This window comes from Euprymna scolopes, chromosome 41 (genome assembly GCF_053919585.1).
Source record: "Euprymna scolopes isolate OS-2025 chromosome 41, ASM5391958v1, whole genome shotgun sequence".
NCBI lineage: Eukaryota > Metazoa > Mollusca > Cephalopoda > Sepiida > Sepiolidae > Euprymna > Euprymna scolopes.
This window is the reverse complement of record NC_136522.1, coordinates 63,870,246-63,885,548: the sequence shown is the minus strand read 5'-3', so window position 1 is coordinate 63,885,548 and position 15,303 is coordinate 63,870,246. Positions and strand designations below refer to the sequence as shown.

The 15,303-nt window shown below is 33.3% G+C and overlaps 1 protein-coding gene across 2 annotated transcripts in view; it reads right to left on the bottom strand.

Annotated features, from left to right (window-relative positions):
* Positions 1-13,944, bottom strand: part of LOC145266554 (uncharacterized) — a 132,213-nt gene extending 118,269 nt beyond the window's left edge. Inside the window, exon 1 of one of the 2 annotated variants that reach the window (XM_080122337.1) lies at positions 13,600-13,944. The gene's annotated coding sequence lies outside the window, so the exon portion shown is untranslated. The remainder of the gene's footprint in view (positions 1-13,599) is intronic. The other variant, XM_080122338.1, reaches the window with a different exon arrangement.
* Positions 13,945-15,303: the final 1,359 nt, after the last annotated feature.

The following is a 15,303-nucleotide window of genomic DNA, read 5'->3' as shown; positions in this document are numbered from 1 at the left end:
TGTGTAAATTTAACCAATGAAACTTGTGACCTTCAACATAAAGTGTATTTAGTTTCTTTAAGATCAATCAAGTAGTTTCCGAGATGTGGGCATTTAGAACGAAGTCAACCATTTTGGAACATCCTGTATATATATATATATATATATATATATATATATATATATATATATATATATATATATATATATATATATATATATATGGGGGGTTATTAAAAAAATAAAGCACATATTTGCTCTGCAATAGTATTCAGCACTCTCTTCAGGTTTTTACTAATTACCAGTTTTAAAATATATATATATATATATATATATATATATATATATATATATATATATATATATATAAGGAAGAAAATAAGATAAAAATACAAACGATGGTTGGCGTTATGATTATTTGAAAAGGAAAACCGAAAATTTAAAATAATGTTAATCAACGTTTCGTCGCTATTTCAGGGGACATCATCAGGATTTTCAAGGTAAAAATGTAGAAGAACATGATCAGGAATCATACGTGTAGATTCTACCCAGAATGGAAAGGATTTTAGGACTTTTTTTTTTCAGGTTCACTCGAATGTGATTTCTGATCATTTTCTTCTACATTTTTACCTTGAAAATCCTGATAATGTCCCCTGAAATAGGGACGAAACGTTAATTAACATTATTTTATAAATTCTCGGTTTTCCTTTTCAAATAATCATACACACATACACACGTATATATATATATATATATATATATATATATATATATATATATATACATACATACATACATATAAATATATATATAAATATGTGTGTGTTTGTGTGTGTGTGTGTGTGTGTGTGTGTGTGTCAATGTGATTATGTCAGACAACTGAAATTAAGTAACGATGAACCTGGTCATTACCGGAGGGGTGACCATTTGATAAGGCTAGGCGCTGTATGTACCGCGCCGAGACGTACAAATTTTCGGGTTAGGATACGCGTTTGATTCTCTGTGAGAAATGCACCCCACGACTTCGTAAATACATACATCTAGAAGAGGACTCTGAAGTTTACTGTCTGCTCTGTCTTGTGGCAATAACTGCATCGAGAAAGATTAGCAGATATACCAAAAAGTGTGGTTGGTTGTGCACAAAGCCTTCACCACTATAAGCAAATCGTGTGTGGATTTCCAAGCAACTTAGTTGTTGTGGTGGCCCCCATACGTCTAAATTGACGGGAGAGTCTATTATATATATATATATATATATATATATATATATATATATATATATATATATATATATATATATAAAATAAATTTATTTCTAATTTGTATTTAATTTGTATTTAATTCTATCACCATTTAATCTTTTTTCTCTCTCTCTTTCTCTCTCTCTTCTTCTTCTTCTTCTTCTTCTTTACTGATTTTTTTAATTACACTTTGTTCTCGACAGCCGTGTAAAAAGAATATCTTATTTTTCTTTTATTATTATTGAAAACTTTTCCCCCTTTTCCTTGTACATATTTGTGAAATATTCCACGGATTTCGGCCTTTTGGATTATTTTGGACGATCTTTCAATTACGCGATTTCCTTGGATTTTATTTGTGCGAATGGAAAATTAAATTAACTTTCTTGGACTTACATTTTTGGATTTTACCGTCATTGGATACTTTACCTTTCACCTGACTATCCATTCACGTGAAATCACCTTTTTCTTCACCATGTTCCCTCTGCTTCACTTTTTTGTTATCAAGTAAGATCTTTGACTTACTTGCAGTTTAATCAAATGCTTTTGTATGCAAAATCCGATCCCGTATTTTGCTAATTCCTACCCTCTGATGAAAAGGAAAGTATTTCTTCGAAACTCCGCGGATTAAGGACAATCCACTTATTAAGCGTTTCCTTTTTAAAAGTAAATATGTGTTTAACTCTTTTTCAAAGTGTTTTTTAACATGTTTTATTAACGATTTGCCCTTATATATATATATATATATATATATATATATATATATATATATATATATATATACATATATATATATTTTAAATAAGAAAAATATAAATAAAAAACATTCTCTCTACGATAACCTATTAAGATCCGTAAAAGCTCTACACGAATGGGTGGAGCAAGAAAATACGTGAAACAACTAATAACAATCTACAGTTAAATAAACTTTATTAGATCATCTAATTAATAAGGAAAGAGAACAACTCTTTACACTATGACATTTCAAAGCTTAATGCTTATCATCAGAAGAGAAGAGAAGCGCACGGTGATATATATATATATATATATATATATATATATATATATATATATATATATATATGTATATATATAAGAGAAGCGCACGGTTATATATATATATATATATATATATATATATATATATATGCAAGTTTATTTAATGCAACGGTGATACTTAGCTTTATGATTCTTTTTTATTTTTTATTTCCGAAAATATTAATGAAGGTTCCATAATTGTTACTGGCACGAGCGCTTTCGATTCGTCCACGAATCATCTTCAGGTGTTGAGAAAGTAAAAGTGAGAAGGATCGAAAATGGAAATTAAAAAGGGAAAAGTAAAGTATACATAAAACCGCGTCAGGTGATTGTAAGTTAAAATATATAAAGTCGATGTGAAGTCGATTAAAAATTAGAATATTAAAATCAACAAGTTCGTGGGCACGATTGGCAACGTCCGTTCATTACGCGCTACGCAAGACATTTTAACACATTGCTGCTTTTCTCGAATGCGATAAGTTCCAATGTATGACGCTTCAAGAATTTTGCAATTTATTTAAGATTATTTTCACATTGTGTTGTCGACGAGGATTTTTCTAAGATTGGAGGAGGAACAGTTATGTTCTTTTATTGAATGTTCATATATAGCGGTAGTATTGTTTATATATATATATATATATATATATATATATATATATATATATATATATATATATATATATATATATATATATACTAGCAGGTCGAACAGAATTGTCCGTCATGAAATACGCTTAAATATATTTTAATTTATTCAGTATCGTATTTATTATTATAGAGCCAATTTTTTTTATTGGTTATTATACCGAACCCAATATATAATAAAGATTTCAAAAACTAAAAAGACGAACAATAGAGAGAGTAGTTTAGTAATGACCGTACCGTACACAAAAAGACAGACAAGGTTACTTAAAAAAAAAATATATATATATATATACATATATATATATATATATATATATATATATATATATATATATATATATATATATATATATATATATATGATTGTTGAGCTGGATTAAATCCGACGATATGAAATGAAATGGAGGTGGAAGGACCTGAATATATTTATGCGGGATTCTTCAAGAGGGATGGTCATTGACCATCCCTCTTGAAGAAGCCCGCATAAATCGGGCGAAACGTTGAGTATTCAGGTCCTTCCACCTCCATTTTATTTCATATATATATATATATATATATATATATATATATATATATATATATATTCTTCAGAATAAAATTATCCAATAATCAACTGGTATGGAAACCTGTGATTATAATACTTACAGAATATTACAGACAGTAATATTCTGTAAGTCTTATCCCACCTAAATAAGAATTGCTCGATATTCAAGATAGAGCAAATAAATAAAAAATTTTAGTCATTCAATGAATTTAAAAATGTATGACGTGAAATGTTTGAGTTTCAGATCAAAAGATTTTTTATTATTCTATGTAAGACAAAGAATGCATTTGAATATTTTAATTCCGTATCCTATAGGATTTCGATGCCTACCATCTCTTCAGAAGAGAAAATATTTGCTAATATTTCCTCCTCTGAAGAGATGGTAGACATCGAAGTATATTTCAAATGTATATATATATATATATATATATATATATATATATATATATATATATATATACTTATAATTGCTCGATATACAAGATAGAGCAAATAAATCAAATTTTAGTCATTCAATGAATTTAAAAATTTATGACGTGAAATGTTTGAATGTAAGACAAAGATTTCGATGTCTACCATCTCTTCAGAGGATAAAATATTGGCGAATAGTTATAATGATTTACACATTATTTGCTAAAGTCAGTCAGGCATGGAAAATTGCATCTTAAACAGTAAGTTAGTAAAAAACGTTGAGAGCATAAACTTCCTCTCCACAATTAACGATTTAAACATGTTATAGTATACATTTCTTGTGGTCTCTTGTTCATCTAGTATGGTGGAGTATTCAGCTTCGTGCTATTACTTGAGGTAACATCACTTGGAGAAAGTGCACCATTCCTCGTAAAAGAGGAAACCTTATTTGGGCTGTGAATACGATTTTGAATATTTGGTCAGGGTTTACTTTTAGATAAAAGTATACCCATGCCAGTTTGAAAATAAATTTTCTTTTCTGTTCTTTATATTTTTTGGAATTCTTTAAGATGAGGTTCTATAATTTATGCATTCATTCCTTTTTTGTGCCTTGTCACCCTCATCTTCATAATTGTCGTTATAAACTGGTTTGTTTATTCCAAAGAAGTTCAATTGTAACGTGAACAGACATCTCGCTGCTCAACTCCCTACATAGCATTCCTGTAAACTTGGTCCCAAATAGTAGCTCCTTACATTGTCGTGTTCGGGATGAATAGTAAGAAAAAAAAAAATTTTTAATTAAAAAAAAAAAGATCAACTTTTCAAAATTTTTTTACAAAACGGGACAAGTAGAGAACAACTTTGAAGTTTTCCTTCTCCTAGATGAGTTGCGTAACCAAGGTATGAAACGAAGATTATTAGTGCCATAAATTATTTTAAAGGAAATACGTTGTGAAATTCATCAAAATTAATACATTTTGATTTATCTAATTATTTGTGACCTATTTGCATCAAAAATACTTAAGATTATAATATGGGATTTTTTTTATTGGGAATTCATAAAGGCCCAGAAGCCACTCAAGGACAAGGGCTCATGAGCGTAAGGCAAGCGATGAGACCATACGGTGACGATTAGTAATGGTAAAACGTGGGTACAGTTTAATTATATAAGACGATGGCTCAACAAAGAAATAATTTATATTAGTCTTGAAAACAACCATGTTATAGCCAGTTGGGAAGCAGCTTCGCGATATTGTTGTCGACAAACGGGCAGATCTTAGAAAGAAACTCTGTTCATGGAATTTTCGTTCGGTTTTAGGCACAGATAGAAAGTGAGGAAAATTGTAATAGTTGTCGTAGCTAGACGACTATTTGTTACAAATATTTTACAGGAGGAGAGAACCATAGATTGAAGCTCAGTCGAGCGCTTGCCATAAAAGTAAAGACAGAACAAAGACAGACGTCTCTTCAGTGAAAAGGGAAATGACGGTGGTCTAGTGGTTTACGACACGAATTGGCAACCTGAATGCCCCAAGTTCAAATTCTACAAAAATCACTTCCACTTAAGTTGTTGGCAACCTTCACGCAGTCCCTCCCATAATCCTCAATGCCCTCAGTGTCTTTCTGGAAAGAATTTTGACGAGAAAAATATCAGGGAAACCAATGCTAACAATCAAGTCTTCTTATTCATAAGATGATGATGATGATGATGATTCTTTTTTTCTTCTGTCTTTTTTTTTTTAGCATCAGTTTGACGTAGGTGGTTACTATCTGGGACATAATTGCACGGATACTATGCAGGGAGTTGAGCAACAAGATGACCGTTTACATTACACTTGAACTTCTGCATATTAGTACAGTTGAAAAAACAGGAACCCGGAAGGGAATTCCAAAGTCTAGCAGTTCTGGGGATCTCTACTGTGTAGAGGTGTGATTTTGCTGGTTGTCGGGTTTGTCGGAGGTATTTACATTGAGGGGGCACAAGGGCTTGTAGTACATCGGCACATAACAGGCAGAAGGATGCAACATTTCATCGATGGGACAGAGACTGAAGCTTACCAGACAATTCAGGACCAATTAGGTTAGCGACTCTCTTTTGAACCTTGTCCAGGAGTGAGATATTAGTAGCAGATTCACCAGCCCAAGAAAAAAGGAAGAAGGAGGCAAAAAGATTCTCGCCCACTAAATTTCGAAACCGGTTTTGAAACCCCTTCAAGGCAGGACAGAGTGCCATAAGCAGCTCCTGTCCAAATGTGGCAACAGTACTCCATTTTAGGACGTATTTGACACCTGCATAAGAAGTGAGATACTTTCTGGTGCGATAGAATGATCCCAACATTTTCCCACTGTTTTTTTTTTTTTGGCAGGGGATATAAGCATTTAAAGTCGTAAATATCTCTTCCAAGTAAAAATTCAATTTTCTTTAATCCCTTGTTTAAGTTACGGACTTCACTTCACATGGCTAAAGAAAATGTCTAGTTTGTGCAAAACCCACAGAAAGAACAAAGTGCCTTAAATAAGTTTCCAGGCTTTTTTTTGAACAGACATTTATAATTGTCGTAGACTCTTGAAAATTCGGTATGTTTATTGCTATACCTCTTATGAAATGACTGACCAATTTTATGATTTCAGGTTCAAATGAACAGCTACAGCAGGAATCGAAATACACTCTACTAAAGTCTGATTGTCATAGCTGGTGAATTTCAAAATTGCAATCTGTACGTGAGGACACTTTAGAAATACGATATGCAATAAAATTCTGTTTTAAATTTAGAAAAAAAAATGTCACAGAAAAGTATGGACTGCTTTTGGTACAGTTGCATGAATCGAGCATCAGTTTTTGAGTGGCATAAGAGATTCAAGGAGGGCAGGAAGTCTGTGAGGGATGATGAGATGTTTTAAAGGAGTAAGGAAGTCTGAACACCAGAATTGATTTGCCAAATAAAGAATTTCGTGTGTAAGGAACGTCGTGTGTCTATAGAGAAAATAAGTGCACAGTTTGATGTCAGCGAGGGAACTGTGTCCATATTTAATCACGAGGAACTGAAGATGCGGACGATTTGTACCAAGTTTGTCCCAAGGATGCTCCCTTTTTCTCACAGACTATTTGACCAAGATGGGCATTAGAACAGTTCCCCAACCTCCCTATAATCCAGACCTTACTCCCTAAAACTTTTGGTTATTCCCTATGCTCAAGTAACAACTAAGGGGCTGTCGTTAAAAGACAATTAAGGAGATGAAAAAGGCTGTGAGAAGGTAATTGACACGATCACACGAGAGGACATCATTGGGGCCTTCCAGAAGTTGTTGGAACGGTACAACGAGTGCATTGCAGCCGGAGGAGATTACTTCGAAGGGGACTAGAGTTACATGTGTGTACTATCAATAAAAGTGTCCATACGAAAAAAGTCTGGAGACTTATTGAAGGCACCTCGTATCATATTAAATATTATTTCTTAACGCAAAAAGATCAGAAATGACTGCAGAACGCAAAGACGATTTTGACTAATTTCCCAATGTTATATTTTTTGAAAATTATTTGTGTCGGTATTAGTAATGATAACTGTATGGTTTCCCTACTAATAATCCTTATATATATATATATATATATATATATATATATATATATATATATATATATATATATATATATATATACTAGCAAAAGTACCGTCGTTGACTGGGTTCAAAAACAGCCTACAGAAAATGGACTCTGATTTATGAAAGTATGATAGGTTATGAAAAGGAAGAGTTGTAAAGAGATAGCTTCGAATTTGGGGGTATCAAAACCAAAGCAAAATATGATGAAAGTAAAAATAAAATAGATAAACCCCATAATTTATTATACCATACCTGTTCACACTGAAACACTTATCACAATATTCTGTGGATCTATATTAAAAAATCCTTGTTAAACTTTGTGACATATTTCCATTCTATGGAGGTCAGGTGCGAACGAACACCCCATAATTTTATCATACCATATTTCTTCAAACAGAAACATAATTATCAGAGTATACTTACACAGATAGGTATGAAAAGTCTTTATTAAAGTTTGTGTCTAATTTCATTCTATGGAGGCCAGGTGCGAACGCAGACCCCACAATTTTATTATACCATCCCTATTTAAGTTAAAACATACTTATCAAAGTATTCTTATGTACATCTATATTAAAAACACTTGTAAACGTTTTTTTCTTTAATTTTTTAATTTTTTATTTCCATACTTTGTGGTCTAGGCGTGAACGCAGACCCCACAATTTTAATGAACCACTGTTCTGCCAGATCAAACATACCCATGTCTGTGTCTCGATACGTCTTCTATCATTATATGTAATCAGTTTTTTAAAATAGTCAACCATATAGGAGCCTATTCGTGACCAGACACACACACACACACACACACATACACACACACATTCAGCTTTATATTATAAGATATATATATATATATATATATATATATATATACATATATATATAAATAGATAGATAGATAGACAGATAATTATATATATGTATATATGCATACATATATATACATATGTATATATACATATATGTGTACATATATATACGTACATATACATACATATTATATATATACATATATATATATACATACATATATATATACGTACATATATATACATATATATACATATTTAAATATATATATATACATATTTAAATACATATATATACACATACATACAACTACATATATACATAAATATATAAATATATACATATATACACACATACATATATATATATATATATATATATATATATATATATATATATATATATATATATATGAATATATACATTTTTTTTTACACAGTGATCACCACTTATCAAGGCCCGGAAGCCACTCAGGGATAAGGGTTATTGCAAGTACATTACGTTAGTGTGGAGATTTGATGAAGTGTTGTATTAAGGGAGCGGTTCATTAGGAATTTGTTTACATTGGACTTGAAGACATCCAAGTTGTAGTTCGGAGGGAAGCAGGAAGAAGGAACAGAATTCCAAAGGCGTTCAGTTCTAAGAAAGAAGCTTTTCTCATGGAATCCGCGTTTTGATTTAGGCACAGATATAGAGTGGGGGAAATTTTTCACAGTGGATTCAGTTAGACGGGTGTTTTTCGTGAAAGATTGGCGAGGGGGGACCAGAGATTGGAGTTCAGACGAGCACCTGCCATGGAAATAACGATAAAACAAGGATAGGCTCGCAACGTCTCTTCTGTGGGAGAGAGGTTGCAGGGTACACATATATACACGCACATATATATACATATATATGCATATCTTTATACATATGTATACGCTACAAACTATCTTACAAATATACCAGGTAAACCAAGTGCAAAGGAGATTCAAACAATTGCACTTAAAGGGACGGTTAGAATCTTAAAAAGATCTCTCGGTTGGAGTGTCTAAAATAGCAGGTGTATGTTTGGCATCTGGTAGGATGCCCCATCCCTGGCTTTAATAAAATGATAAGAAAAATGAAAAAATAGAGAGAAATATATGCATATATATATACATATCTATATATGTAGATATATGCATATATATACATTTATGTATATATATTCATATATATATATGTACATATATATATATAAATATATATATATATATATATATATATATATATATATATATATATATATATATATATATATAAATCAGGTTAGTTCAAAACTTTTTCAATTCATAGAAGTGACATTTTAAACTATTATCATTGAAATGTATCACCATAATTAATTTATAATTTTTCCTTTCCTAACTGTAAAACATCATTCCTATTTTCTGCTCATGTTCATTGTAAACGAACTTCTTTAGTCAACAGAAATATAGTCATCTTTTATCATGATAATGTTCGTTCTCACACAGTACTACTTACCAAAAGATGTCCTAGCAGAATTTGGTTGGGAAATTTTGACCCATGTTGCGTATTCCCCTGACCTAGCACCCACAGACCTAGATATATTCCCTTGACCTAGCCCCCACAGACCTAAATATATTCCCCTGACCTTCCTCCCGCAGACCTAGATATATTCTCCTGACCTTCCTCCAGCAGACCTAGATATATTCTCCTGACCTGGCTCCCACAAACCTAGATATATTCCCCTGACCTTCCTCCCGCAGACCTAGATATATTCTCCTGACCTGGCTCCCACAGACCTAAATATATTCACCTGACCTTCCTCCCGCAGACCTAGATATATTCCCCTGACCTAGCTCCCACAGACCTAGATATATCCCCTGACCTAGCTCCCGCAGACCTAGATATATTCCCTGACCTAGCTCCCACAGACCTAGATATATCCCCTGACCTAGCTCCCGCAGACCTAGATATATCCCCTGACCTAGCTCCCGCAGACCTAGATATATTCCCTGACCTAGCTCCCGCAGACCTAGATATATTCCCTGACCTTCCTCCCGCAGACCTAGATATATCCCCTGACCTAGCTCCCCATTTCGAGAATCACAAACCATTTAAACAGCTTTAGATTAACATCATGAGAGGAGATTGGACACGGGTTTGATTCACATTTTTCATAAAAACATAAAAGTTTTTACAAGCGATCATTTTGACGGATGGGGTCAAATTACAGAGAGCAACGTTTGTTACTGTTTCTATTTACTTTGCCTCCCCACGAGAGCAGAGTACCTATTTACAATGCCTCCCGATGGGACAGAGTCAGATGCCAGGGCTGTTTTTTTAACATGGAAGAAAAAGAACAAAAATTAAAAATTGTCTCAGTCATTAAGGATTTCTCCTCTACTGAGAGAGAACAAAAAACTGAAGCGCAGCATTTAAAGAACAGATACTACATTGAGGTATTAAATCTTTTATTCGGGTTAAAAAGTTCAACATGAACAAAAAATTTAGGCACAAGGCCATCTCACAAGGGGGGATTGGGGATCGTTGGTCATCCTTGTCACTCCAGAACTAAACAAAAATTTCTCTTAACTAGTGTTTTCTTCCACCATAATACCACATTTACTCTTCTGGTGAACGTTCTACTTAGAACCCAATTTACATTTTGATATTGGCCCGAAAGCTGAGAAACGTTCGTTACTGTTAGGTATTTATTTGCTTCCCCATGAAAGCAAATGTGACACAAGGTCGTTTTTAATGTGGGGGAAAAACCAGCTACCCTAAAACAAGAGTAAAAAGTGGGCACTCTGGCATTATCCGAAAACAAAAAGAAAAACAAAAACGTATGAAAAGTTTCCCCTCCATTGACCAATGACAAATTATCTTAAGTGTAGCACCAGAACAGATACTACACTTTGAGATATTAAATTTTTTATTCAGGCTAAAATTTACATTGACAAAAAACTTAGGCACAAGGCCAACTATAAAGGGGGGGGGAAATTGGGGGTCGTTGGTTATCCTTGTCACTCCAGAACTAAAACAAAAGTTAATCTTAGTTAGTATCTTTTTTCACCATAATACCGCATTCACCCTTTCGTATTGGAGCACGTCCTACTTAGCACCCAATTGTTTAAAACATTTTTTCTTTACGTGTAAAAACAAAAAAGATAACAATAAAGGTAATACAATAACTCATTTGTGTCGAGGGTGGGGTAAGAAAAAATACAAAAGTGATTAGTAGGACCCTCCGAACCGTGTCTAGTTGATTGACCGCCCGTTCCACTTGAGTTTGTAAAGGAACCTGAGCTCCTGCGGGCCAGTCTCTAAGTGGGGGTGCTCTCTAGATAGAACGAAATGGAGAGAAGAAAATTTTGTGGGTAAGAGAGGGGAGGGGTAGTGGTTGATTTCTTTCTCTCCAAGATGGGTGATACTACACTTTGATCTTGGCTCGAAGGCCAAGAAACGTCCGTTACTGTTATTAATAAAGATTGTCAAAAAAACACAAGTTTTTTTTTTTTTTTAAGATACAATTTTAAATTGACAAAACTTTTTTTTTTTTTTTGCGTCGCTGCGTACGTAAGTCGATATACTGCATCACTTGGTGTTTCAACTTTCGTTTTCATTTCTGAAACCATCAAACATTTGATTTTGTTTTGTAAGAACTTAATCGACTCAAGCGAAAAAAAAAAAAAAAAGAAAAAAAAAGAAAGATTAGTTCCGGTCATATTAAAACAGTCATTCTTATGGATGTAGTTGCTGTGTTTGTTTCTACCTTTTTTTAATTTTAATTTTTTTTTTTTTTTTTTTTTTTTTTTAGGTTTCGTCCCACTGCAAGAATTTAGACCAACAGGGTCGGAAAGTGGGATTGAGAAGACATGCCCCAGAGACGGGGCACCCTGACCTGCAATAAAAAAAAAACCTCGGCAGTTCCGTCGGCATTCCCTGGTAAGGGCACCTCAAGCGATTAGCAAAAACGTAACCCCTTCTCAAAGGAAGCAGGCTAAGCCTGTTGGGAGAAGAATGGCCCTCCTAGAACGGCGCTAAACGCCCCCCCCCCCCGCAAAACCAACAAGGGACTGGATCATTACAAGAAGGCTCTAATATCTGTTCATTTTGGGGTCCAGGAGAAAAATCCCTTTGCTTGTCCGTTTTTGTTTTTTTGTTTTTTTTTTAATTGTTTGTTTGTTTTTGTGTGCGTGTATGTATATTTTTTTTTATGAAATAAAAAGAATTCGGGATTATTAAACACTCTCGGCTATATCACCCCTCCCCCATAAACAATCATATTCTCCTTTTTTTCATGATTACATGCAAAGAAGAGAAACAAAATATATGAACATTTAGAGCTTGGTATATAAATTTACCTTAAAGTGACTCCCTATTTCCTAGAGCTTATAACTTTGTTAAATTGTTTAACCAATAACCCTAAGTCCGATTGGCAAAGTCGTAAAATCACACGTAATCGCTTAAAAAAGCCCCTCCCCCCAAAAAACTGCATAGAATGTACTTCTTATAGCAAAAAGATTTTTTACAAAATATATTAAAATTGGTTAATTACCACTGAAAATCAAAATGGCCCAGAGTTTGTGGATCATTATACGTAAAATTTAGATCTGAGATTGGTTCCCCACTCTAAATTCTAAAATAACCTCCTTTTTTTTAAATTGTCGGCAAGTTTTTCAGGATGTTCACGTATTATCGCCTTAAAAAGATAGAATATCATTGGGGGTTTTAAGAGTGTTAATCTACAATAATACCGAAATTTTATGTGAAGAGATAACTGAAGTTTTTCAGGCCTTCACACGTCACCGCCTTAAAAGGTAGAATCTCTTGCGGGATTTAAAGGTGTTAACCTATAAAAATACCGAAAGTTTATGCGGAGAGTTAGCTGAAGTTTTCCAGGGTGTTCACACGTCATCGCCTTAAAAAGAGAGAATATCACTGGAGGATTAAAGAGTGTTAACCTAGAATAATGTCAAAGTTTTACGTGGAGAATTAGCTAAAGTTTAATAAAAGCGGCCGAACACGAAAATATAAACTAGTTGCAAGTATATATATAAAAAAAAAAAAACAAGACATTCGCGAGGACACACACACACACACACACACACACACACACACACACACACACACACATATTTATGTATGCATATATATATATATATATATATATATATATATATATATATATATATATATATATATATATATATATATATATGCATTTATTTACTTATTTTTCTTTCTTATTTTTATATATATATATTGTTGTTAATGCACCCGGGCAACGCCGGATAGCTAAACCAGCAGCACACAAAGCAAAGTTAGCAATAACAAATAAGAGGTACTTACTGTCTGTTTAAGGAATAAATACACCACACGAGCTCCGAGTGTGGCCCCGATGACACGGTTGAGGTTAGATACTAAACAACACTGACTAAGTTGTGAAGACAACCATTCGATATAATATATAAATATGTATGCATATATGTACATTGATATGTATAATATATATATGTATATGTATATATGTATATATGTATGTATACTTCGACGAGTGGGGTGTGGCGACGGGAAAACGGCGTTAAATTGAGTGAGAGCGATTGGGGTGTGTCTCTCACGAAAAACGGGGAGATGCGAATTTTAGTATAGTTTTTATTGAAAGTTGCGCTTATGTGTATCGAAAGGGGCGTGTGCGTGTTTATTGACGCACCTGCCTTTTTTTCTGAGTGGGTGTGTGGCCATCCGTGTATCACGCGTCTCTCCTCTCTCTCTCTCTCTCTCTCTCTCTCTCTCTGTCTATCTGTCTTTGTTTCTTATACTCACTCGCTCTCTCTTTATCTCTCTCCTCATTCTCTTCCTCTATTATTCCTTCAGTCTTTCCCTATCTCTCTTCCCTCTGAGATCTCTCTCTCTCTTTCTCTCTCCATTATTCTCCGAATATCTCTCCCCCTCACTAGTTTTCTCCCTCCCTGCATTGTTCTCTCAATCTCTTTTTTTTTTATTTCTCTCCCTCTCACTTCCTCCCTTGTTCTCTTTCTCTCTCGTCCCCTATTTTCTCCTAATTTCTTTCTCTTTCTATATATATATATTAAAAATTATATTATAGTTTAAAAATAATTATATTTAAAAAATAATATATATATATATATATATATATATATATATATATATATATATATATATAGTTTTCTCGCTATCCTCTCATACATACGTCTCGTCCCTCCTACACTCTCAGGCACTTATTCGCCTTCTCTCTCTCTCTCACTCTCTCTATCTATCTATCTCTCACTCTCTCTATCTATCTCTCTCTCTCACTCTCTCTATCTCTCTCTCTCTCTCACACACACACACACACACTCGCATATTTCTCCCTTTTTTCCCCCTTCTTTCTCTAATGCTATCTTCTTGCGCTTTTCTCCATCAAATCGCACTTTCTCATTCTTTTCATCTTTCTCTTTCAATTTCTCTCCATCTTTTCAAATCCAGACTCTTCCCCGTTGCTCTCCCTTTGTGTGACTCCATCTTTCATCCTCTGATAATGTATACTTTTATCCGGCTCAAGTCACAACGATTAGTCGAGAGACGATGTAACACGTGTCTGTGGTTAGCGGTAGTCTCTCTCTCTCTCTCTCTCTCTCTCTCTCTCTCTCTCTCTCTCTCTCTCTGTGTCTCTCTCTCTCTCTGTGTCTCTCTCTCTCTGTCTCTCTCTCTCTCTCTCTCTATATATATATATATATATATATATATTAGTGTTGGGACGATTATCAGGAATCGGAATCGGGACTTATAAAATCGGAACTTTATTTGGGGGGGGGGTATCGGAATCGGGAATATTTGTGCATATTTTCCGATGCCAAAAAAAAAAAAAAAAAAAAAAAGAACGATTCAAATAATGTGAAAAGTATTAATAAAATAATGTGAAAAGTATTAATAAAATAATGTGAAAAGTATTAATAAAATAATGTGAAAAGTATTAATAAAATAATGTGAAAAGTATTAATAAAATAATGTGAAAAGTATTAATAAAATAATGTGAAAAGTATTAATAAAATA